The 22,914-nt window shown below is 36.6% G+C and overlaps 1 protein-coding gene and 1 long non-coding RNA gene across 9 annotated transcripts in view; one reads left to right on the top strand and one right to left on the bottom strand.

The window, feature by feature from the left end:
- The window catches only part of FHIT (fragile histidine triad diadenosine triphosphatase), a 1,461,545-nt gene that overhangs the window by 1,150,498 nt on the left and 288,133 nt on the right, over positions 1 to 22,914 (top strand). The window lies entirely within an intron of this gene.
- On the bottom strand, positions 40 to 22,880 carry LOC123814471. The gene is made up of 3 exons (XR_006784920.1): positions 22,721 to 22,880; positions 5,533 to 5,622; positions 40 to 127 (listed from the first exon to the last, which is right to left on the bottom strand). It is a non-coding gene; the product is annotated as an uncharacterized LOC123814471 (long non-coding RNA).

The raw sequence follows: 22,914 nt of genomic DNA, 5'->3' as shown, positions 1-22,914 counted from the left end.
TTGCCTTGGAAAAGGAAAAAAAAATGATTTGATGGGGTAGTCACTAATCTTTTATTTAGACTTTTTCTTACATCTGTGTCCATCTGAATATAACTGTGCAAAGGAAATGCACACTCTTTAAATAGCACTAGAAGGAAAAGAAATGAAAACAATTATTGGTTTAGGGTGGTGGAATTATGGGCACATAATTATTTCATCATTATAATCTTTTTAATATTGTTTTAAATATCTTTATGATATAAATAAGAACAAAAATAAAAAGGCTTATTGCCTATTAGTATTACTAGCCTCCAGAGTATTTGTAGTCTTTGGAGATGAAGCTCTGATTATACACACAGCCTCATTCAATCATTCAAGCAACATTTGTCTAGCTAGGCATTATGAAAAACACAGAATCCCAGTGGAGACACTGTTCTCACAGAGTCATAAGGGCATTAGGAAGTAAAATAACATACTGTGTCTATTAAAAATGTGAACAGTGTCCTTTTAGCAAGAGGCAACAGGGCTGTCTTTTTGAGAATGTGGAATTCGACCTACATCTGAAATAATGATAAGATTTGGCAGATAATGGGATCAGGAGTCATTGATGGTGTTGGCCACAAATTTTCAGGTCTCCTTTCATCCAGGCATATGGTAGAGTTGCACTTGTGGTTGGTGGAACCATGTGGCTATTTATGGTACAATGAATGTGTCACTTTTGGACTAAGCCTTTGTCTCCTGGTGAAAGACCCTACAGAATTTTCTTTTCTCCAGCATGCTTTTGCCAATGTTGTTTTAAGCAGCTCGTTTCTCCCTCAGCCTGGCTGCCTGAGTAACAAGGGCAGACAGAGCTGATGTATGGGTCTAGAGTGAACCTTTGTGGTTATAAGTCATGGATATTTTGGGGCAATTTGCTATCACAGCATTATTTATCCTAATCTAATAATATAAAGGGGAAAGATATTTAGAAAACAATATTAACTAAGGTATGAGCAAATGCATAGTAAAAATTTAATTTTGGTTGAAGGCTGAAAGCCTCAATGAGAGTGGCAAAAAACAATATTGGGAAGAGTTGAGACCTGCCATAGTAAGCTTAGAACTTTGGGCTGATACTGAAAAGAAATCATTTGTGGTGTGTCCTGGCCTCTCCCTTAATGCACTGTGTTGTTCCATGGTCTACCCCAAACTGCAAGTACACAAAGCCTATTTAAGAAGGAAAAGTGGTGTGTAGGGATATGGTCCATGAAACGGTTGAAGTGTGGGCATTGTTGCCACACTAGTGGTTGCCATTGGGACACCCAGAAATCTGGGGATGGAAGACTCTTTTCAAAACAAAATATTTTTACTCATTTTGTTTATTAAATGAAAAAACAGAGAGAACCCCATGGATATAAACAAACTTATATATTCCTGCCACCCCTCCAAAGAAAATTAACCAGTCTTTAAAAAAAAATTGCTCGCAAGGAGGTGGATAAAAGGGAACCCTTGTGCACTGTTGGTGGGAATGCAGGTTGGTGCAACCACTGTGGAAAACTACTGTGGAGATTCCTCAAAAAAATAAAAATGAAATTGCTTTATGACTCAGCAATTACACTTTGGGGGATATATTCAAAGAAACTTGAAACACTGATTTGAAAGAACATATGCACCCCTGTGTTCACTGCAGCATTATTTACAATAGCCACGATGTGGATCCAAGTGCCCATCAATAGATGAATGGATACAAAATTGTGGTACATTTACACAATGGAATACTATCAGCTGCACACACAAAAAGAAATCTTACCATAGCCCTGGCTGGTGTAGCTCAGTGGATTGAGCGCGGGCTGGGAACCAAAGTGTCCCAGGTTCGATTCCCAGCCAGGTTACATGCCTGAGTTGCAGGCCATAACCCCCAGCAACTGCACATTGATGTCTCTCTCTCTCTCTCTCTCTCTCTCTCTCTCTCCCTTCCCTCTCTAAAAATAAATAAATAAAATCTTTAAAAAAAAACAAAAGAAATCTTACCATTTGCAAATGGTAACTGAATAAACCTAGAGGATATTATGCTAAATGAAGTAAGTCAAAGACAAATGCCATATGATTCCACTTACATATGGAATTTAAAGAGCAAACCAAACAAACAAAATAGAAACAAACTCATAGATAAAGAGAACAAACTAAAAGTTGTTGGGGCAGGGGGTGGTTAGGGAACTGGGTAAAAAAGATAAAGGGATTAAGGAGTACAAATTGGCAGTTAGAAAACAGTCACAGAGATGTAGATTACAGCATAGGGAATGTAGTCAGTAATATTGTGATAGCTATGTAGAGGACCAGGTGAGTACTTGAAACATCGGGAGGACCACTCTGTAAAGTATGTGATTTTCTAACCACTATATTGTATATCTGAAACTAATTAGAATAATATTGAATCTAAACCGTAACTGAAAAATAAATTTAAAACATTTTTTGCTTGTCTAATATTCAAAATGATACCTTTTCTCGACATAGTGGCCATTCTGTGCAGTCCATGTTGCTCTCTTAATCTGCTTTTTCAGCCCTGGACCTCAGCATTCTTCTCAGGGCCTCATACAGAGGCCAACATGAACTCAGCACTAAGCATGATTTTATTGGCATGAAAAAAATCTCTCTGCCATGAGCAGATGGCTTGATCCTCTGCGTCAAGTTTGTATATTCACTTTTCTGTGTTATCTTTTTTCTCCAGAGCATGATGAAAATGAGTTAAGGTTTATAAAATGTCTGAAGAGGCATCAGGGAAAAAAATACAGTCTGTATGAATGAGATGGTAATAATAATAAAACAGAATTGAACCAGAGATTGGTGAAAGAAATTTAGTTTGATTTGCATCAAACAGGCTCAATTCTATGAATAACTGGTATAGTTAAATCTTATTTCTAAACTTCTTAAACATTTCCATTTCTAACCATGGATTTAATATCATTTTAATGCAGTTTTTTACATGTAAATTAATATAATAAATATCAATGTTGAATAGAATAAGGTCACATTTTACTACTTTGACCAGAAATGTAATCTTCCAAGATTCAATTTTATTACTATTATAACAGTCATATTGGATAAGGTCGCCGATATTTCTTTCCAAATGATATAATATATGACAGCAGCCTGTATATCAACTTTAGTTTTCATAATCTGGATTTACATTTTGTAACCTGTTGACAAAGATATACCCTGGACATTTCTTGGTCAAATGGCAGCCTGGGGAAGATGTTTCCCTCCAATTTATGGGAAATTTGAAAATGGATAAATGTGGTAGTTGAAATATAGCATTTTCTTGATCATATCATCCTCTTGCCTGCAGATAATTAAATTCTTGTGGGATTTTAGTCTCCCACTTGAAAGGGAAAGGTGATGTTTAAAACATCTCAATAAATAAAATGGAGAATTGCTCTCTGTTCACTGGTTGTGTGTGAGGCAGCCATCTGGCTAGTCTGCACAATTCATTTGAGTGACATTTTCATTGAATCAGAAGAGTTCAGGGTTGTCAGGAATGGCAAAGGGCAACTAGCAAAGCCATTCACCTTGACCTGCCTCTGCAACATCCTCACCTTATGATCAATCTCTGCTGGCACAGCTCCAGTGGGGATAGTAAGAGTACCTACCTTATGGCATTGTTATGAGGATTAAATGAAGGAATACGTGGAAAGGGCTTAGACCCAGGTCTGACTCATTACGTGTGTTTGATAAGTGCAACCCACTGTTGTTTGTGTTGTAAGAGATATTTCTCAGACCACCACCTCAGGAGACATGTATTTCCATCATCATAGAGCTCTCATTGTTAAAAAGCTTGTTTGTATATTAAGCCCAAAGCTAACTTTAGTGTTTTTAACTAATAGCTCTTAGTTTTGGCTTTAGGGGTTATGAAAAATGATGATATTAATAGTTGCTAATTAACATGTATTGAGTGCTTGCTATGTGTCAGTCACTATAACCAGCACATTATCATGTTTAAAGATCATTTTGGATTATTTCAAAATACTCAAAAATAGTAAAAATAATATAAATGATTTTGTAGGTTCAGCCAGATTCAATGGTTAGCTAGAATTTTCCTATACTTGCTTCATCTATACACTTCTGTTTTTGCTAAGATAATGTAAGGCAGTTCTTTGAATTGGTTTTAGCTCAACTTTATATACCTTGGTATGCATCTTTAAAAACTATAGAAATTTTCTAATATCATCATCATACCTAAAAAATTTAATAGTAATTTCTTAATATAACATAATATTCAAGTTTCTGTGATTGTTTCAAAATGTCTTCATGTCATGAACTGGTTGGATCAGGATCCAAACAAGGTCTTTGCATTATATTTTGTTATTTATTTTAGTACTCTTTTAACAAAATATTTTTTGACATTGATTTTTTTAAACAGGGTCAGTTTTCCTATAGATCATTCTGTAATCTGCATTGGTCTGTTTGCTTTTCCTTGGTATTATTTAACTTATTTCTCTAGCTCTTATATTTTGTAAAAGCTCTAATGATGGTTTTCAAGTAGTGTAGGTACTATCATAGCTACATATGACCATTTAAATGAAGATTAATTACAATAGAACAAAACTTAAAAAGCAGTTGCTCTCCTGCTCTGGCCACATTTCAGGTGCAGCTAGTGGGCTGAAGTATTGGGTAGCACAAGCATTAACACATTTGCATTTTCACAGAAAGTTTTATTACAGAGTGTGGTCTAAGGATCAATTATTTCCAGGTATAAGCATTTGTGTGATGCAGTATACTTCAAATTGCATTGTGTAGGGAAACACAATGTCTGGATGTCCCACTCTTAGGGTTCTGAAGTTGATCAGCAGAGTTAGAAAGTAACACCCTAATTCCTCCATTATAAAGTTACCACTAACCTTTCATCTAATGCAATATTCTAATAATTTTCTGTTAGGTGTGCCCTTTTAGCAGATGGAGAAGCCTGTAGATCTCTCTTTCCAAAAATGTTTTTAAATGAGGCAAACTAAGTATATACAAATACAAAGGAAATTGATGTTACTGAATAGCAGTCATTACAATATTAAAAAGCAAATCTGTAATATTGAGAAATATGAACTATTTTATTACATATTAAATAACAAGCACTGAGGGCCAGTATAATGACTACTATAATTTTGTAGTACTATTAAAATTAATGAATAATTGTACAGTAAATATTTCAAGACATTTGCAACAACTATAAAGTTATCACTGTATATACAGTGTCCAGCACAAGTAATGCCCCTTTTTTATTATAAAATCTCTTATTACAAAATCATAAGCATGTAATTATGTAACGTAACAATATCATACTCAAGTACACCATGACATTTAGGTGAAATGTTCAAATTGAAACTATAAATTATTACACCCATATCATTACCCTACCAACCACACTCAAGTAGGTGTTACTTTGGCTGAACCCTGTATATGTGTGTGTGTATAGTGTGCATTCATATATACATATATATACACACACACACACACACATATTTAATCCTCACCCAATAATATGTGTATTGATTTTAGAGAGAAAAGGGGAGAAAAAGAGAGAGTTACCTGCCACGGTCCAGCCACAGCTAGGTCCAGGGGTTCCTGAAAGATGGGTAAGGTGTCAGCGATGGGGACAGTGATGCTCTGTTCCGTTTACTGCAAGTACAAGCAGGTTTTTATACTTTCATTTTTAGCAGTGATTGACATTTGCAGTTAGGTGAAGCAGAAAAAAATTAATACAAAGGTAACCAGGAAAAATACAAAAATTCCCATAGATTCAATTATATTAAACAGACATTATTTTAACCAGGAGAGCCATAAATCAGACAATTAGAAATAGCTGTACATACAGAGTTTAAATATCTTATTGTTTATTAAAGTTCTCAGAATTTGTCATGGGGCAAAAGGATATGCTAAATTGAATAGAGGTTATAGGAAATTTATTATAAGGCCTTTGTGATGTCTAACTTACCTATTTACCTTTTCTGTCTAAAATATTTCTCTATGTACCGTGGACTCTGACTCCCTGGTAACTGTTTCTACATGCTTAATTTATAATAGTTAACCAGCTTTTCTTATTTCTTTGCCTGTCTAATTCTACTTGATATATATTCCTATTCAAGGTAAAGACAGGGCTGTTACTCCAACAACTTTTAGACTTTGAGGGGCTATTTTATTAGAGGGGATTTTATTCTCTGGTCAAGAAATTATTTTATACAGCTTCATTGGAATTATGTGAATCAATAAACCTGAAATACAAATATCTGACAATCCCACCACTTTGATCACCAAAACAAATGTATAAGAAGAGATAAACAGGAAATTCAGCTATAGTAAACCCTTTTTGTTCCTTAGTTAATAAACACCAGGGAGGTCTGCTTCGAGCTAGCCTTTCCATGAAATTCAGACTATTATAAGGCACTTGGACTTCATCCTTATTGACCATTCTAATGTCACCCTCATTATATGCTCCTGTATAAGGCAATGGGGGATCTGGGACCCTCTGGAGACTATTAGCTCCTCTTGAGGGATACCATAATTTGCCATTAATCCAATATGCTACCCAGAGGTATCCCTGGGCTGTGGGTAGGGGCCTATATAATTTTTTCTTGTTTCCTAGACTCTTTGTATCTATGGGTAAGGAACAGGCGTGGGAAAGTCTGCCAATAATTCACCCTGTTGTAACTGATTCATGAATTCTTTTATGGGAACAATCAGGGATAGTTTCTTACTCAGGTTTATAAACACCTTGTTTAAAACAATTTGGGCATGATTCAATAGTTTAGGGAGAACTAGTTGTCCCTTCAGAATTTCCCTCAAAATCAATCATTGACTCTTTTTGAGCCTCTTTCTTCTCATGGCCTGTTCTTATGGGAATCAGGGTACAAAGTAAGACCATGCTTAATATTAGCAAGGAAATTATTAAAAGCAATCCCCAGAAAAATTACCGCCCCCCCTTTGTATGCCACGCTCTCTTCCAGGAAGATGGATTCCTTGAATGCCCTCTTTCCATGTTCAGACCTTGTCAGAAAACATGGTTGGAAGAGGGTGTGGCAGTTACCAATCAGTTGCCTCTCATATGAGGGGGACCCTCCCCAAACCCCAGAATTTATTTATAAAGAATTGTGCATTTATTCTTACATGTTTAAACTTCAGTCACCTTCAAAGCACTCTTCATTTGATGCAATACTATCAACATTTTTTCTATTATTTAAAACAGGTTTTGAACTCATTGATTTTGATGCCTTTTAGCGCTTCTGCCATTTTTTGTTTCATCTCTTCCATATCAGCAAAAAAAAAAAATGTTTCCCTTTGAGTACTTTTTTCATTTGGGGAAACAAATAAAGTGTCTTGGGGCAAGATTGGGTGAGATCGAGTAAATGGGAAGGATGGGACACGGCAGTCATGCAGGTTTTTGGTCAAAAACTGCTGAACACTCAGCACAGTGTGGGCAGGGGCACTTACTGAATCACCCATCATGAAATGGGCAGACATGTTAAAGGAGGCAACCTAAATGCCCACCAGTAAATGAGTGGATAAAAAAACACACACACACACAATACATTTATGCAATGGAATACTATACAGCAGAAAGAAAGAAGGAGCTCCTACCCTTCTCAACAGCATGGATGGAGCTGGAGAACATTATGCTAAGTGAAAGACAGGCGGTGAGAGACAAATACCATATGATCTCACCTATAAGTGGAAACTAATCAACAAAACAAATAAGCAAGCAAAATAGAACCAGAAACATTGAAATAAAGAACAAACTGACAGTAACCAGAGTGGAGTGGGGAGACAGATAATGGGGAAAAATAGGGGAAAGTCCATTAAAGAACATGAAAAAGGGCACAAAGACACAAAGCCAAAGTGGGTAGGATGGAGGGCGGGTGGCAGGGATGGGTGGGTCAGGAGCTGTGGTGGGGTAAAAATGGAGACAACTGTATTTGAATAACAATAAAAAGGAATGTTCAAAATAATTCACTAAATCTGAACATAGCTTCTCACAACTATGCCAGCTGGTACACTGATACAGATGGGTTCCTGGAACACTCACCTAGCAGGGGAAGTCTGTACTAAAAAGGGCTTGCCCTCCAGAAGATAATTCCGGTTTTCTTTGGAGTCCCCTCTTGTACTCAACTGATGGGGGATCTTACACACAACCTAGGTATGTGTCCTAACTGGCACTTGAACCTGCAGCCTTTTGGTGTATCAGGCAATGCTCCAACCAATTGACCCACCCAACCTGGGCAACTTATCACTTTATATAGTTTAAAAATATCTGTTTTGTACCACGATAAAAATCATAGGTACTAGTGTTACTAATGTTAATAATACTGTTACTACATACATTTGTGATTTAAGGAGATGAGAAATGTCAGTTAGCAGTTAGTGAAAACATAGGCCCTAGCCATGTAGCTCAGTTGGTTAGAGCATCATCTGGGTTGTGGGTTCAATCCCAGGCTAGGGCACATACAAGAATCAACACATGAATGCATAAATAAGTGGAACAACAAATTGATGTCTCTTTCTCTCTCTAAAATAATTAATAAAATAAATTAATTAAAATTGTATAGTAAAAAAAGGACATTAGTAAAAACAAATTGCTGCTGGTTTTCCATATATCTTTATGCATTTTCATGAATTTCCTCTCTTCTCTCCATGCACCTTCCCCTAGTTGGTCATGAGTCACTCCCCTTGCTTCACCCAGGTTAAGAAGCCATGATCTATGTCCCAAATCATCTATTCATTTCACATGGATAAGTTCTTTCATTAGGGATTGAATGGTGTTTTGTGTAAATCTTTTTTCTTTCACTTTTAGAGCTAGAATACTTTGTATAACTCTATCAGTGGAGCTATTTGGTTACCTTGAAAACAGTTTGAACAGAATAAATGATACTCATTTAGCAGATAAAGTTAGCATGACTCACATAATTTATTAGCCCAAAGTCAAATAGCTAAAAGGTGGTAGAAATGGAATATGAATACATATCTGGGTTCCTCCCCAACCTGCATGCTGCATTCAAATTCTGTTCTACCATTTGCTAGCTGGTTTTTGTTTAATCATTTACTAGTCAGATTAGCCTACATCTTTCTCTTCCCAACACAACAGTCTTCCCAATGCTATGGTTTTGGGAAAAAACAAGGTTGGCCCTTGTTTTTTTATGTCTATTTTCTCTGATCTTCCTCATCTATACATATTCCTTCTGTGAATGTGTAGTAGGCTCTCCCTGGTGGCTCCCATGTTGACAGAAAACTCTACAAGTAGCCTTGCCAACAAAGATCAGAGTGAGAAATCACCTCCCTTGACTTAACATCAGACTTGCATTCACAGTCTGAGATATAATGTGTTTTTGTAGAAACAACATTCTCTGTCGACTCATCTTGAGCATATTCTCAACAAAAATTCCCAAGCTGTTGTCACACATGCTGTTGAGAAGTGAGACTTCTCCATCCTGCAGTTGAGCAAATGGTAGGAAGACCTGGGGAGCTCTCTGCTATAAGAATTCTCAATTTAGATTTGTCTAAGGGTAAAAATGAGGAGAAGAAAGACAACTCAGATAATTTTCTATTTGTGGACATGAAACATATAAAGGAAAAGTTATTGTTTTCTTCTTCTACTTACTAAAATAAGGTAATAATTCAGTCTGATTTATTAACTAATCAGTCATCAACAGTGATTTATTCAAATAGTCATTCACACAAATAGATATTTATTCAAACCATGCAACTATACATTTATTCAGAGTTTTACAAAGTTCTTTACATTTAGGAACTACACTAGGCACTAGAATTCAGCTGGAAACCACACATTTGTGAATCCTATTCTCATTTCAATTTACATACTGGTTAAGAAAAAAGTAAACATAAGTGACTACTACAGTTCCAGAATTTGAAAGATGTTCTGAAGAATATAAATATACGGGTAGTTATGGAAGAAGGGGTTCTTTAGATGAAGCAGACAAGTCCCCTAAGACCTGACATATGATCTGAAACTTAGCTAGGGTTCAAGAGAAAATCTTTGAATTAAAGGCTAAATGAGAGGAATTCTGTTTTTTTTTTAAATTAAACTTATTGGGGTAGCATTGGTTAATAGCATCACATATATTTCATATGTACAACCATATAGTACATCATCTGTGTATTCCACTGTGTGCTTACTCCATGAAGTCTAGTCCCCTTCCACCACTATATATATTTGACTTCCTTTACACTCTTTGACCTCTCCCAACCCTTTCCTTCTGGTAACAGACTAGTAGGCAGGTGGTACACTATAGAAAGTGCCTATGGTAGAATATCATGTGAGAAGCAACACAGCTACATCTACATCCCTTTTGTTGCCTCAAAACAAGGATTCAGCAGGAACTTTGCCTATTGTTCAACATCCATATGAAATAGAAGACATGCATGGTGTTGGTGTTACCTATTACATAATCTAGCTCCCTTCATATTATTATGTACAAGGGAACATTTGGTTGTGAAAACTTAATGTTTAACATCCAGATTTAGTGAAGGATTCAGAAGTCAGGTGGTTTTATAACATGCAGTTGTCAACTAAGCTATTTTCCATAAAAAAAATAATTCTAAACTTTATTTTTGTCAGATAGTCTGTTGGGAGAATTTAAAAGCACATATATTCCTGAACATAGTATTGGAGAAATATATCTTTTTTAATAAGTATATTTTATTGATTATGCTATTACAGGTATCCCATTTTTTTCTCTACTTTATTGCCTCTCTGTCCTGCACCACTGACTCTCCAGCAGCCCCCCTTAGTTCATGTCCATGGGTTATACATACAAGTTCTCTGGCTTCTCTGTTTCCTATACTATTCTTGACCTCCCCCTGTCTATTTTATGTCTACCAATTTTGCTTCTTATTCCCTGTACCTTTTCTACTCCATTCTCCCCTGCCAGCTAATAACCCTCTGTATGATCTCCATTTCGGTGATTCTGTTACTGTTCTAGTTGTTTGTTTGTTTGTTTGTTTGTTTAGGTTTAGTTGTTGATAGTTGTGAGTTTGTTGTAATTTAATTGTTCATATTTTTTATCTTCTTTTTCTTAGATAAGTCCCTTTAATGTTTCATATAATAAAGGTTTGGTGATGATGAACTTTTTTAACTTGATCTTATCTGGGAAGCACTTTATCTGCCTTCCTATTGTAAATGTTAGCTTTGCTGGATAGAATAATCTTGAATGTAGGTCCTTGCCTTCCATGACTTCAAATACTTCTTTCCAGCCCCTCCTTGCTTGCAAGGTTTCTTTTGAGAAATCAGCTGATGGCCTTATGGGAACTCCTTTGTAGGTAACTCTGTCCTCTTGCTGCTTTTAAGATTCTCTCCTTATCTTTCATCTTGGGTAATGTAATTATGATGTGCCTTGGTGTGTTATGGTGTACCTTGGGTCTAATTTCTTTGGGATTCTCTGGGCTTCCTCGACTTTCTTGAAGTTTATTTTCTTTGCCAGACTAGGAAATTTCTCCTTCATTATTTGTTCAAATAAGTTTTCGATTTCTTGTTCTTACTCTTCTCCCTCTGGCATCCCTGTGATTCAGATGTTGGAGCACTTAAAGTTGTCCCAGAGGTTTCTAAGCCTCTCCTCATTTTTTTGAATTCTTTTTTCTTTGTTCTGTTCCAGTTAGTTGTTTATTTCTGCCTTTCATTCCAAATCATCAATTTGAGTCCCAGTTTCCTTCCCTTCACTGTTGGTTCCCTGTATATTTTCCTTTATTTCACTTTGTATAGCCTTCATTTCTTCCTTCATTTTGTGATTGAGCTCAATCAATTTTGTGAGTATCCTGATTACCAGTGTTTTGAACTCTGCATCAGATCAGTTGTCTATCTCCTCATCACTTAGCTCTTTTTCGGGAGTTTTGATCTGTTCTTTCATTTTACCATATTTCTTTGTCTCAGCACATTTGTTATGTTGTAAAGAGTGGAGTCTTAGGTATTCTTGAGGACAGGGTAACCCTCTTTGCTGTGCTGTGGAGCTGTCTACTCAGGGTAGAACCCCATAACCAGGGTAGCAGCTTGAAAGGCACCATTGGTATACAGGAAGAGCCAAAATACATCTTTCTAAAGATAATGTCCTTGATTTCTTCAACACATTCTCTCCTGCTGTTGTCAGGATGCATGTAGGGTATGACACTAATTCCTGGCACAGGTCTTCCATTTGTAGCCCATTAGCCATAACTTCTATCTGTCCTGTCCAGTATTTTTTATGAACTTAAGTACAGACAGTGTTCACTGTGTACACCAGTATGGGGATGAAAATGACCATGTACCTGAAACCATTTAAAGCAATTTTAATAATCAATGGGGAAAATTATGATTGTTCCATGACCTTTAAACATTTTTGTTGAAACACTTAAAACTCTCATTGTTTATTAAAAGTATATTAGGAAATAAAAATATTATGACCAACACTTATTGGGTATGCTGTAATTTTAAACATTAGAAACATTGAGAATTAAAGTATTTTTTTCCTTTGGACAACATTTATCAACAATAGTTTAAACAGAGCTCTCTTGCTTTCTGTGGTTGCACAATTTAAAATACAGAGAGAGCACCTTTTCCATGCATTGGCAAAATGTCATACTCCATTCTGAGTTTGGATGAGTTCCAGTTTTTGACATTTTATTCTTTGTGTTTTCAATGTGGTGAAACATGAAGTTTTTGAAAATGTGAGTATTTTTGCTAGCATCACTTCCTCTGGTACATCTTCCTCCTTTTCATCATAACCACTTCTTGCATTTGTGTGCATATGTTTGCCTTCACTAAGTTTCTCTGTCTGTACATCTAGAGTTTCCTAAGTGACTACCTGGCCAGTATTCCTACGGTCAGCTATTTTTTTAATAACTTCATTTACATTGAATTCACATTTCTAGTCCAGCATTGCCACTCTTTGTTTCTCTGCTTCACTTTCATATTTGTTGGCCAGTTCCCTATTCTGGTTATCCATTTTGGTAAAATGTCACTGGGGTTTATCAATGGCAGGCCAGGAGGCAACACAACTATGTGCTTTGCAGGCCGTATGCCTCCCAGTGACAGTGCACAGTGACCACTCGCTGGCAGACTTGGAAGAAGTAACAGGGTTGGCCACTGATCACTATGTGCATCTGTTATTAAACATAGTAATTTGTAGAATGGAGACCTCATAGTGAATTTGTGCATGGATTCCAAGGTAATAAACAACAGTGACTGAAATTTCAGCTGTATTATTGGAGAACTGATGTTATTTAACTAAACTGTGGACAGTGAAATTTGGAATCATGTGAGGGGAGGGCTGCTTATAGTTGCCAAATGTTAAATAGAAGAGAATTACATGTAGCATCCAAATTTCCAGCTTCTTCTAGAATAAACATTTGAGTAGTGTCTGCCCACCTTAGGAAATGTGTTTTCCAGTTTGCCCTAGTTCCCATCATTTCCTGCTCCTATTATTGATGCTGTGCATCACAGCCTCTACTAAGGCATGAGCCAGTGCAGTCACTGCTAACTGCAGAAGGCTACTACCTACAGGTAGCTATTTAAATTAAAATTTAAAGTTTAAATTTAACTGTTAATTTAAAAATTAAAGTAAATTAGAATTAAATACTATTAAAATTCAGGTCTTCCATCACATAAACCCCATTTTAAGTGCTTACTAGCCACATGTGGTCAGTGGCTACCATATTGTATAGAGTAGAATATAGAATATTTCTGTCATTGCAAAAGTTCCATTGCATAGCACTGCTCTTTAGACAATGATCTGTATTAGTTAAGTTATTATGGCTATAGGGATATCAATAACATTAAAAATCCATATTACTAACTCCTCTCAATTTGAATTATTCTTGTTTATGTTTTCCTTTTCACTGATTGAGATGAACCACATGAGATTCTGAATAAGAGTATTTTTTCAGGCAGTGGTTTGGTTTTTTCCATGCAGAAACATTAATGTTGCTAGAATCTCTCTACTCCTTGGCATAGTATTTGAAGTTGCAGTTTACTAAAGGGATATTTAGTCATCAATCAGAAATTTGAGACACTTATTTTGGCAACAATTGTGATTCAGACAATTCCTACCTTGTTTTAAGTAATGATGGAAAGGTGGTGGTGATGATGGTGATGTTGGTAGTGAGAGCCATTGGGGCCAATATCTGATTCTCCATGCCAGAGACTGATGGGTAGCAAAGGTATGTTTTTAGTATCTGAGCATATAAATATCTGAGTTTTAGGATCCTTCAAGAATGATAATATATAAATATAAAACTGTTATGAAATTGCCAGAACATCTGTTTCCACAACTTTTGCTTTCCTTATGCATCCTTAAATATTTTTTCAATTACATATAAAATTAAATTCAAATATGTACAAAATGTGTTAAAGATGGTTTTTTATAGATCCTTTTAAATTGTTGGATATCATAATTTAAACATTAGGCAAACTGTATCATGTGCTGTGCTGTCTAAACAAAATTTGGAAAGGAGAAGGCTGAGAAAAGTTGTAAATTTTAAATACGCTTAGTCTAAATATTTTTACAGTGTTTGTTTTTGTGTTTTGGTTTTTCTTATTGTTACCAGTTATGTTTTTAAAATTCATACAGTTGAAACCAGAAGGGAAGAAGAAATTATAAGATAACTTATACCCAGACCCTGCCTCCAGGGATGTTAGATTTTGATGGGGAAGGAAAATACAAAACAGAAGTAATATGAGGGAATGGAGGTGGGTAGGTAAGTAGAACACGGAAAAAATAGGGGTGAAATTTTATATGTGGAATGAGTGAAGTTTAAGGTTGTGAATAATAACACTGCAGTTAGTGAATGACACTGTTTCAATCACATATTCACATTATGTTTGCCAAGACTGAATTCCTTTAAGGAATTCACTTCTATTGACTTTTTTAAAAAACAACCACTTTTTAAAATGTTCAGCTTTTACTTTATGGTATGAAATATGCTATTATTTTAAAAAACCCTTATACACTGCAGTGAAGTAGGTATAAATATTAACCCAGTATTAACAAAGACACTAGGCTAAGAGAACTGAGGAGGAAAGAGTGGCTTAGAGGAGTTTCTGGTTTGAAACCCTATATTTGTGACTGCATTTTAGATGTCAGAGCCTCTTCTGTCATTGACAGTCTCTTTATTAGAAGAAGAGTATAAGCAGATGGAAAGAATAAAACTTTTTCTTTTACAGGCTTTGGAGGTTTAGTGATGAATGCTGAGCTATATTTGTATACAAAGCATTGTCTTGAAAAAGTCTGCTTTCTTGACATTCTGACAATGTAGTTCATTGCCAAAGTTTCTGAGGTTTTTTTAATTAATTTTTTTTTAAATAAATTGCTTCTTTGTTATTAAAGGCTGCCTGATTAACTTATCTATTCTGGAAGATTCCAGGGTGACACGACAATGTCTTTTGCTTCCTGTTTTGGAAACATTTGGAAATAATTTGCTACTTAGAATTTTCCTTTTATTTTTTTCAGTAGGATTTTCTGCTTTTTTATTGTTATAAATGATTTAGCCTATTCTTAAATTTTGAATGAATCACACAATCATCTTTGTGTGTCCAGCTGTCTTTTGTTGGAAGAAACATGTCTTAAATTGTTCACTGCTGAATCAGATTAAAATGACTTTAGTGTTACACCATTAAAAAAAAAAACAGAGAAAAACTTAGTTTGTCTTTTATGGAGAGTTCATCCTCATGAACACATTGCTCAGACACAGGGTAAACTTGTTTTTTCATTCTCCACAAAAGGGTTTATTAGATTCTAAGCTAAATTGCATAAAAGTGGGGGACTTTTTAAATCATTCTCTTGGGGACTAATTTCAAATAATTCTGCTCATATAAATCAGTGATTTATCTTAGTTGGGCTCAGGAAACTAAGCATTTTTTTTCAAGCTGAAGACCACAAGAGCAGTACACACACACACACACACACACACACACGCACACCCATCCTCTGTTTTGCAAACAATTTCAGGCAATTCACCCCTACACCAGTTTGGGGAAGTCTGATTTAGTTGGCTCTAGGAAATATGTAAATTCAAGAAGGAAAGTTCTCTAAATGGTGAGCCACATGACATTGCCCTTCTTCCCCTTATCTCCTAAATTACTTTACTTTCTACCCACCTACTCAGGCCAAAGCCCTGGAGTCCTCTTGGATCACCCTCCTTCTTTGCCCCCTATCCATCACTAAGTCCTGTTGCTCCTTGCTCAGAGATGTATCTTGAATTCTCTGCATCTCTACAGCCACCACCATAGTCCAGGCCTGTTTTGAATCTCTCAGTCTCTGGTAAAGACATCCTCAGTGGTCCTCAGCTTCCATCTTTGCTTTCATTGATTTTTTTTCTATACAGCATTGAGAGTGATATTTCTAAAACACAACTCAGGTTCTGTCATATGCCTCAACTCCCCACTGCCTGAAATGCTTCAGAGGCTTCCCCATGCCCATGGAATAAATCCAGACTTCCAACCAAGGCTGTGGAAAGTCTGTGCTTTTTCCTGGTATCCCAGGTAAACAGGTCAAGCTTGTTCCCAATTTAGCTATTGGCTTGGAATGTTCTTGCCCTTGTACCATTGCATCTTGCTTTCTCATCTCAACCTTGTCTCTTTTATAGTAGAGGCTACATTTTGATCTATTTCTTACCTTTTGTCTGTTCACCCTCTAGAATGTTTAACTTTGGAAGGGAGGGGATGCAAGTGGCTGGCGTGTGCTATACCTTCAGTATCTTACACAATACCTACCAGGTAGGAGGCTCTTAATTAACACATACTTAACAAATAAGTGAAAAACATACAAAGTCCTAAAAAGTGTTTTGCCTTTACCATTTCCTCCCAAATTTGGCCTTATGATCTTCCTTCAGTAATTCAGTGAGAAGTTCATTCTTTAATCACTTGAACACTTTTCACTATAAAATATTCTCACATTATGTCTTTTAGATTGCTAACTCATGGGAGACTGAATTTGAGTGGGGCAGGGTTTGGAGCAATTCAGAATCACTGTGAATGCCAAATTGGAATACTTAAGGTTTTCTTTTTTTTTTAAAGACTTTTCCATCAACATTTGTATTTGTCACTGAAGAGATTTCTCATTGTAATTAAAAGACCATAGAACAATGTTATTCTCAAGTCTTTCCAAGCTCTAATAAGTAAGTGATCTGCAAGATTTTTATCTGAAATGAGAGCACTGCCATTGATGTGTGAAAGGACAGTACTTTATATTTATTTTTCTATGTCTCTTTTAGACCAGAGACTCAGGTGGATTTTTTGTTTGCTTGTTTGATTTTTAGTGTTAAGTGCATTTCCCTCAATTATTTTTTATTTTTTAAAGATTTTATTTTATTTTATTTTTAGAGAGGGAAGGGAGGGAGAAAGAGAGAGAGAAAAACATCAATGTGCGGTTGCTGGGGGCCGTGGCCTGCAACCCAGGTATGTGGCCTGACTGGGAATCGAACCTGCGACACTTTGGTTTGCAGCCCGCGCTCAATCCACTGAGCTACGCCAGCCAGGGCTTCCTTCAATTATTTTTATATATGTGAGTTCAGTCTGGTCTGGTTCAGTGGTTTCTCACAAACTATGATTTTTGAAACATTTGAAGGATTACTTACAAAAAAGAACTGTTTCTCGGATTAAACAAGGAATAAGCGTATGTGCCATTTACTCTTCCCCCAAATTCTCATTGGAGGCCTAATCTGCGTAAAACACCAGGTTTGGTACCAGGAATGCCAGCTGAACCTGTCTACTAGGGAATATTTCCGATTTTCTAAGAATGTTTTTCCTGCTAATTATTCCCTTTTTATGTCTTTCTCTTTCCTTTTTACTTCCTATGTCCTCTCTATTCATTTTCTCTCATTAAAGAATCTCTCTGTTCCACATGCATTTGCCCTCATGTTGTATATGTGAAGTGTGGGTGGCTTCATTGGTTTACCCCACTGCACTGATGATCTGATGGAAACTGGAATTTTCACTGGCTGTTGAGTGGCATAAACAAACCTACAGCTGGAATCCATACTTTGCGGGACCTGATGGAGCTTGTCCTGGGAGGGCTCTATTCATGTCTGGGTTTAGCCTGGCTGCCCTGTGGAAGTAGACACTCAGGGTGCTCTGTCCTCATTCACAGGATAGTATACTGTAAGGATGTAAACTATTGATCTTGCTTGTGTTTTTCCAGGAGATCTCCAGTAAATTTCAGATCATTAGCATTACTTTCTGATCTACTCTACACTAAAATCTTTTCACAGAATTTTTGAGGTGATTCTTACGGAGTACATATGTATTTTTTTTAATCCTTCTTTGTGAATAATCTTTAAATATTCCAGCTGCGGAGTGTACTTCATTTCTTTTCTATTGCAATACTTCTCTATTGTTAACACTTAAGGACAGTTTTACAGCATTGTCATCTTGGTATGCCCCCCACTCCCATATTTTCATTTTATGAGTGACAGTAAGTTTCTTGTTCAATGCTTTTCTAACTAGAATTATTAAAAATACACATACTTCTATATACCTCCAGGACAATACCAATAATACTACATTTTTATCATGGTTACTTAGACATTTCAAGACCTGGATATGACTTCCATGCCATTAAGAAAGCAAGAAAGCGAGCCTTAGCAAAATATTTTTATTGCTTTTTAATTGAAGAATGGCAGATACTTAGTATGCATGCTGATATTCTTCCCAACCTCCTGACCATACATACTAATATACCCCTCCATCTTCTCTCCTGATCTTTATCAAGGCCTCTGAATCTTCTTTAACACACTTCTCTAAACAGCTATTACAAATTATTTGGAGTTAGCAGAAGAAATAAAACCTATTTAACAAACTTGCTCTTGTCACTGTAAGAACAGATGATGAGAAAACCTGCAATGGTTGTCTGGTACCCACGACACAATCAATGTGGCTGGTTGCTGTGGAAGAGGAAAGAGGGCTTTGGAGTTTCACACTAGCAGTTAAGGGCCCTAGTTTATAAGTGAAATATATCACTTTTGTTCACAAATCCTTGGTCAGAATTTCTTCAGCTTCGCCAAACCACAAAGATCCATGATGCGTAAGCCATGTACCTGGACATGGCAAAAACCTCAAATAGTTGACAAACAGCACTAATGACTACCATGTCCCATCTGATGTATTTTAATGCTCAATTTTTCAGAATAGTTCATTTACCAGAATGCCCTCTTGATTTCTTCATATGAATAATAAGATGTTTATTTTTTTTAAGATTTTATTTATTTTTAGGGAAAGGGGGGAAGAAAGCAAGGGAAAAACATCAATGTGTAGCTGCTTCTCATGTACCCCCAACTGGGGACCTGGCCCACAGCCCAGGCTCATGCCCTGACTGGAAATTGAACCACTGACCTTTTGGTTCATAAGCTGGCACTCAATCCACTGAGCCACACCAGCCAGGGCTACTTTTTGATTAAAAAGCAGAAATTTTTCAGTATCTCTATGTTTAGATAAATGATGCTCAGTATTTCCAGTAAACATCCCCTGCAATATTTGTCCTATGCAATGTTCTACAAAGAAAGAAAAAAAGTAAAATAATAATAGTTTTATTTGTAAGCAAATATGAGAAATGCTTCAGAGTATCTCTTCTTTTGGGGAAGTCAGAATGAACATTAGCACATTAAGCATACTGATGAGTAGTGTTGTAAATAAAAGACTTATTTTACCTAATTTCATTCAGCATTTCTTAATCTTTTTGTCCACAAGATTTTTTTTTGTATAGTATCTAAAAACATCTCATGGACCCAGTGTTCTGGTGAATCACTCTAGTGAACACTGCAATAGTACTTGGAGACTTTTATGAACTTGGGAGACATTGAAACAGTGTAGACAACTTTAAATACCACATGGCCCTCTCCAGAGCTTTTGCTTTATATCACTGTGATATTGGTTATGCAGATTAACGTGTTCAGTTTCAACTTCTGAATGTGGAAAAACAGGTGTGGGTGATACTGTCTACCTCAAAGGGCACAGTAGGCAGCAAACAAATGTTATGTATTCTTTCCTTCCCCTTCTGTTACTATTCATTTCCCCCACATATTTAGTTTCATATAAGCATAACTGTTGCCAGTTCTGATTCTCCTAGTATAATCAACACTAGATTCCTTTGACTTAAAAAAATCACAGAGTTATGTGTGAAATTTAGACCAAAGAATTGGCCTCCAGGCTGCAGGCTTCTCTTTCCTTTTGCTTTCTTTGAAAGCTGCCTGTTTGCTTCTCCCTATGAATTTGATTTTCACCTCTGAGCAGCCAGAGCAGTGCCTAGAGAATGATACCTGGCTTCTCTGCCCCTAGGTAACTGAAGACTCACTCACACTGTATCTTTGGCCCAAGGCATTCTCCAGGACAGAGCATGAGAATTCTTGCAGATGTTGGTGAGATGCTTGCCTTGAGATCCAGGTACAGATCCATGAACAGAGTAGTATCATTATCTGGATCACACTGTGCTGGAATTCATCGCATTCTGAAATTGCATTCATGCCAGTTGGGCTTATGGTTTTTGCAAGGTCTAGGATTATTTGTTAGAACAAGTGATTCACTACAAGGGTCTGCAGAACTCTGCAGTGCAGGCAGGAAGGTTCTGTGCTTGTGACTTAACTGCATACTGATTTGCCTTGCAGATGAATAGAGACTCTTCTTTATTATTAGTTTAGAAGAATGGCTAATTCCTTGTCATAACAGTTGATACAGACTCACTCCATATTCATATATACACATGCTGATCAACCTCATCAAAATCAGTGATATTTTTGATGGTTTGATTTATTTTAGTGCTTTTATATTTTGAATCCCTAGAATAGATCAAATATAGAAAAATAGATAGGAGCAAGTCTGAGTATGATATTCTGCTGTCTCCTTGAATTAATCATCTAAATTAGTACATTTCCATTTTTCTGTCATGACTCCATATTTAAATATTTCATATTTGTCATGGAAATACTCATAAAATTATTTTTAATCATCAATTATTATCCTTGATGAACAAATTTTGAACTTATCAAATTTATTCTGAATAATAATGTAGTAACACAATGAACATCTAGTATAGTTGGGCAGATTCTCACTTTGACAGAATCTTGCTTTGTTCTTGACTCCACCAGGCCTTTGCCATTGTTTCTGTGGTTCTTAGCTGTTTTCATGTTCTATACCCACTCTCATTGGTGGTGATTGCTTAGAGATCAGGATTGACAAGAATTCTGAGTCTCTGTGGTGCAAAAAGAAAATTTTGTAGTCAATTGCTAATGTCTGCCATAGGTTTAGTATTGGAATATATAGCTGAAGTGCAACATTTTGCCATCTCCTGTATAAATAGGAAGAACTTTGGTTTGGGAAGCCAAACAGCTGAATTTCAATTTCAGTCATGTCCTTAACTGTGTCTTTGAACAAATCAGTTAATTTTTCTAACCCCCATTTTTTTTCAACAAGGGAGATATTGGAGTAGATAATATTTAGAATCCATCCCAGCTCTAAAATAACATGGGTGTATACAGTCACTAGAATATCCAAGATACCTTGGGCAACTGTTCGTCTTTGCAAAACCCCCAGAACTTCTTTTCAGAGTCACTAACTTTGGTAGATTGTTATAATAATGTGGGTTGACACTATGTGACTTCCAGTGCCCATGCTTCTTTTCAATGTGTTCTTTCCACTCCTTCTATAAGGAGATGGAATTTAAGAGCACAGAGATTAGGGGCCCAGTGCACTGTCTGGAAGCAGTTGCATGAGTAAGCTCAGGTGAGACCAGCTGCAAAAGTACCCACAGGATTATGATAAGAAAACAAGTCAATGTTCCATTATGCACCTGTGTTTTTAGGGTAGTTCATTATGCAGCAATAGATAACTGAGACAGAAGTTTGGAAGTCAGGCAGTAGCTTTCTTAGGTCTAAAAGGCCAAACAGTGGGTGCTGTCTATCTGCTGGGGATCTCAGTTCTCCTCCATGTGACTTGTTCTCCAACAGGCTAGCTGGGCTTTTTCACAGCATGCTTATCAGGATTCCAAGAGAACAACAACAACAACAAAACCCAGAAGATGCAAATTTTGTTAATACTTGAACATAGCAAGTCACATAGGAATACTTCTGTCACATTCCACTAATCAAAGCAAGTCACAAGGCCAGTGCAGATTCAAAGGGAGGGGACATAGCCTTCAACTCTTGATGTGAAGAAGAGCAAAGTCACTTTGAAGAGGGGCATGCAAAATGGGAAAGATTCTTGTAGTAATATTTGCAAATAACCTACCACAACCATTTTAGGTACTTGACTAGTAAAGATTCATCTGATTTCTTTCTATAATTGTGTGTATCCTGGGTTCACTGTGTAACAGTGAGAGTTTACCACAGGGCCTGGCATGTTGTCACATCACTGTAATGTGGCAAAAACACACTGTGTTTACATCCAATGTAATGAGACAGTCACTTCTGAGTTGGTGGTGAGGTGGAGAGAAAAAGGGGGGGAAAGGCATTACCAGGTTTTTAGTAGGTCTTGGTGATATAAATGATACTATGAGGAAGTCAATGGCTTCCAATAATTAGGCTGTCCAAAAGCAAAGGGATTGTTCAGTGTGTCTGACAGTGTAATCCATTGACATTGATCAGAATATCTAATCTTACTCTGGAGCCTGGCAGCCCAGTGGAGTCAAAGTTACCTTGAAGCAATCTACACTTAAAGATGGAAAAGAGAGAAAATGCAGGCCCTGCATTTCACATTACTTCCTCCCTCCAACCCCCTGGTGCAAGATAGTTCTCTGAAGTTGCTGCCCTTACTCACAGTTCTGTGTTAGGACAAGGGGCCTGTGTATAACCTCCTCTGTCCAGCACTGAGGCGCTCTTCCACCATAAGACTTTATGTCTCTTCTGCTTTCTTCCTTCAAGGCTAGGTGTTTTTCAGGACTTTAGCAGTTTTGCACAATATCTTTGAATTTCATGAAACCCACAATTCTCTTCCACGAACAAAGGAACTCT

Source organism: Phyllostomus hastatus, unplaced genomic scaffold (assembly GCF_019186645.2).
Source record: "Phyllostomus hastatus isolate PE091 unplaced genomic scaffold, TTU_PhHast_1.1 phas_contig_16, whole genome shotgun sequence".
Lineage (NCBI taxonomy): Eukaryota > Metazoa > Chordata > Mammalia > Chiroptera > Phyllostomidae > Phyllostomus > Phyllostomus hastatus.
Note: the sequence above shows the minus strand (reverse complement) of the source record. Positions and strands in the feature narration are given on the sequence as shown.